The sequence below is a fragment of the Mycteria americana genome, chromosome 7 (assembly GCF_035582795.1).
Source record: "Mycteria americana isolate JAX WOST 10 ecotype Jacksonville Zoo and Gardens chromosome 7, USCA_MyAme_1.0, whole genome shotgun sequence".
NCBI lineage: Eukaryota > Metazoa > Chordata > Aves > Ciconiiformes > Ciconiidae > Mycteria > Mycteria americana.
In genome coordinates this window covers 47,367,182-47,371,735 of record NC_134371.1, presented here as the reverse complement: position 1 = coordinate 47,371,735, position 4,554 = coordinate 47,367,182, and positions in this window count along the sequence as shown.

The following is a 4,554-nucleotide window of genomic DNA, read 5'->3' as shown; positions in this document are numbered from 1 at the left end:
TGCTTTTTCCCTTAATGAATTGGATTGTAACTTTATCATGTCATAACTAGTGGCAATGCAGTGGTGGGTTTTAAGGCAATGCAGCACTCCATTTCCCACATCACAGAAACATGGGAGAAAATAAAATAAAGAAAGAAACCCAAACCAACACGTGGGTAAGTTAAAATGCAGTATTTCCAAGGCCGATACATACACACACATCTGTATCCCAGAGCAGCCACATTGTGGGCTGTCAGTTATGAGCGGTGCCTACCCACGCAGACAGTTGATCCGTTTCTTGCGACAAACCAAATGCGGGGTCTGGGTCAGCAGAGGAAGGTGGGCCGTGGCAATCAATTATTCCAGCCTATGACATCCGTGAAGCCAGCGCGTTGCCTGCTGCACGGTCAGCTTGTGCCTGTACAAATCAAAACCACAGATCTTCCATCATTAGCCCCAATGGCTTGCTGCAAACGAACATCCACTGTGGCTGTTCCAAAGGTGTCTGAGAAGCGAGCTGTATATCCAAGCATTGCTTAGACCTTGTGACAGTGGCTGAAGCACAGCATATTCTTGTCTCCCGTGGTTCATTAGGCTCACTTATTCTGTAATATCTCAGAGAATGACGCAGCTGGAGCACAGACTTGGCGGCTCTCCCAGTTTCATTGTCAGTTGTGAGAAAAGGCCGAGGTAAACGTGAGAGCGCAGCCCTTGCGTTAAATCAGAATGTCTGCTTGGCCACAAGTACTTGTTGCGACCCATTCTGGAGGGGCAAATGGAAGAGGAATGCTCGGATTCAGTATTTTTGAGGTCAAGGTGTACTTTTACGGGCTGTTTGGCTTTTGTGGTGGGAGAGAGTGCACGGGTGTTGGGGGTGGATATTGGCTCTCAGTGTGCTCCAGGGCTTGGAGTGTCTGGCAAGACAGTCACGGTGTGGGAGGAAGGGCCCAGGTAGCGTCCCTGGCCCAGAGGCTGGACCTACCGTCTGTCTCCCTTGCTCGCTGTGGCCAGCACCGCCTTGCTGAGGACAAAGGGCCTGCTGGCACAACGCAGCCCCTGGATCCCCTTACTGGAGTGGTGTCAAAAATTGGGAGACCCGTGTGGCGGGACGATAACAGCCATTGCAAACCTGTCGTTTTCCCCCAGGGTCAGGTCAGGGAGCCCTCCTGCCCCTGTGAAACAGACTGGCTCCACTTGTTTGTGCAAACTGGAGTGGCAAAGGGATGGGTTCACATCTACATTGTGCTAGAACATCCCTGAAGTCAATTTTCAGGAAAGCTGGTTTAAAAACTTGACATCTCATGGAGTGCATGATAGTGGCCATATCCTGGCAGCTAAAAATTTACAATCAAGATGATGAATACATCTCTGCTGTGGAAAGTGGCATGATGTTTTAGGTCCTACAGCTATGACAGCTTAATCTTTTCTTGTACTGGCTCTTTCTCTGCTTCTCTGAAACCACTGCTTGCCACCCTTGCTGGGATTTGCAGCGTACTTGCTATGGCAGATACCACTGTAAATTGAGAACTGTTTCTTTCCTGAGAGGAGGACAATCTCATCTTTGTAGCATGTTATGATACCCACCTGACTGGTGAGTAGCAATATGTGTAGACATGTTCTTTTTTTTAAAGATGATAATTCAAATCTAATATCTCTGAGCACCTTTAAGATTGTCATCTCCCTTAGTCTTTTACGTTGTTTTTAATAACCTGTCTGGGAATGGCTGAATGCTGTGTTTAATACACAAGCATGCTTAACTGCCTTTTCACACTCTTCAAGGTATTGTTATGACAGAGCACAACAATAGTGATCATTCATTTGGTCAAGCTAAATAGCAGTGAGGCGGACGATTGCATTGAGATTGCTCTGACTGTGCCAGAGTCCAATACTCTCTGACCAGCTTCTTTGAGACATTCCATGTGTGGATGGTGTAATGTTTAATATCAAATTTACTTATTTGAAGATAATTGGTGCTAGATACTTTTTCTGACTTAGCAGAGTGATACAAAATATACTGAAATCACAATACAAATGTAAGTTACACTTAGCAAAAGATAACAATTGCAATATAGAGTTCAGTCTCAATATTGACGTGATGTCCATTAGTGGTGTCTATACTACACTCGCCATCAGGATGCTGGGCGTCCCCAGTCACTGGAAAGGAATATGTGGGTTGAAACCAGCTAAAGCACCCTGCTATCTTTGAAAATCTTTTGTTAGTTGTTTAGTTTTTATAATCTCTGTTGTGCTGAGCCATGTGTCCGCTCCTCCCCACGCTGGTCTGGCTAAACCAGGGAGATATTCACACTCTTTTAATTAACTCAGAGATAAACAGTTACACTGCCACCTGATGCACTGAACTGACATAGCTGTTTATCTAAAATAAAGGTTACCCTCCAGCCTTCTTTGTGTTGAGATAAAGTCAGCGTTCTTTGCAACACCTGTGGACAGTTACAGCCTGCATTATTCCCTGAGCTTCATGGGCAAGTCACTCTTGCCTGTCTCCTCTGAGCCTTTGTCCGTTGGAGGGGTTCATTGGTCAGTCACATGCTGGTAGGTCTTGTGTATGCATTGACACTGCAGGAGTGTATTGGGAAAACGGTGCCGTTGCAGCATGGTATCGATTCTGTATTTGATTGACAAGAGTTGTGCTATGACCACATAGGGACGTATAAGAGCAGGCCTGCTTTTTTAGGTTTGCAGTGTAAAAGCTTGCAAATAAAAGGGTCTCGTTTCAATGTCTAGACCCCGCATCCTCCAGTTCTTCACAACCAGGTTTCTAATGATACTGGGCGATCGAATGGATTAAAACACAGGATTTCAAAACAAAGTCAAACCCTTCCAATGTCTCATCTGCCCAAAGCTTCAACTCCCCTAAAACTCCCCTGAAAATCAGAGCCAATTTGTTAGGCACCTGACGTTTTTACCATACCAAAAGAGATGCTATGTTTGAAACTGCATATTAAATACTTTCTACTTGGGGGGCTATACTTCAGAAAGACTCATAAATCATGAGTGCTGGGTGGCCACCTTCTCTCCTGCCCTCATGCATTTCCTCAGCATGCTAAAATACTGCAGCCTGTTCAGCTTGAGCTGCTGAATATCCTGTCACGTGAGGGCTCCCAGAATCCTTGCCAGTGGGTTGGCCATCCATTGCATCGGGCTGTCAAGGATGGGTCCTTACTCTCCTTGGCTGACAGCAGTGTATTTCAGTGGAAAATGCATGTCATTGGGAACTGAATGCTATCACATCCATCACATCAATGGAGCCCCACAGGGAATGGTGATGTAAAAATTAACCTCAGGCACATTTGGTTGCTCTCGGTAATATTGAGGAATGGGGGGGGGGGGGGGGTCTGTCCTCACTGAATTGGTAATCACAAGGCACAATCATCTCACTGGTTCCTTGCTGTTAGCGAGTAGGCAAGGCCATTTGCAGTAATTTACTATTTCATTGTTGTAGTGGAAAAAGAGACCTTTGATAAAGTCTGTGATAGGAAAATTAACAGGTGGGCAAATGGGACCTGCTTCTGTGTTTTGTCCTTGAAGACAAATTCTGGGAAAGAGAAGGATGCATGTGACATATTCAATGGCATGGCTAGTTTCAGAAGGAACATACTAGAGGCAGTGCAGGTACAAAGTGCACTGAGGTTTCTTTTCTCGTGGAGTGGATGTGCCATTTTGTGGACTTTTTGTTTTTCTCACAGATATTCATCAAATGTCAGGGATCTTCTGGTCTTCGTATTCTCTGAGTGTTGTTTTATCATTGGCATGATTCAAGCTTATTCATGGAGTGTTGTTGCCGAGACCTTGATCTTATAAGTGATTTCCAAATGAAGACCTGAATTTATGTCACGAGCAAAAGTCAGAAGGTTTTTTTGAAGGAGGAAATTGTAGGAAAAGTGAGAAGGGACTTGGGCAACAGCTCTGGCTTTCAAATTCAGTTTTATGTCAGGCAGCTAAAACACATCTGCAATATCACTTTACATCTGATTTTGGGTTTTCCTTCCTTTACTCAGATGAATCATTGGTCATTTAAAGTGAGATGAAATCTTATGCAGAGACTCTGTTGGAGAGGAAAACACTTGCAGCTCTGATCACTTTCAGTCAGGTAGAGCAACAGTTGCTCTGCACGATGGTCTGAGGAAAACAGTAACAGTTCCTAGCAGGGACTGGGCAATGATGCTAGAAAAACTTCAGGCATGAAAAGGGGTCAGTTTCTAGTTAACAGTGTGATTCACCTGGTGAAGACCCACGACATGTTGTGCGGTACATCTGTTATTGACTGAGAGTGGCTGATCAGGTGCCTTCGTTTGAGCTCGGACTAATCCTGAGAGCTAGACGCCTCTGAATGCTGGCAAACACATTCATTCTCCTAGAGCTGTTAGATTTTCAGTTGTCTTTTAATCACCTCCCTTTCCTTTTACCTTCCGGAGCCCCCTTTGAGAGTCTATGTGTTTTGCTTTGGAATACTTTTGATAAAGTATCTTTGTTTCCATGATTGGAAAGAGTACAATTCTGAATTGTCATGGTTTAACCCCCGTTGGCAACTAAGCACCGTGCAGCCTCTTGCTC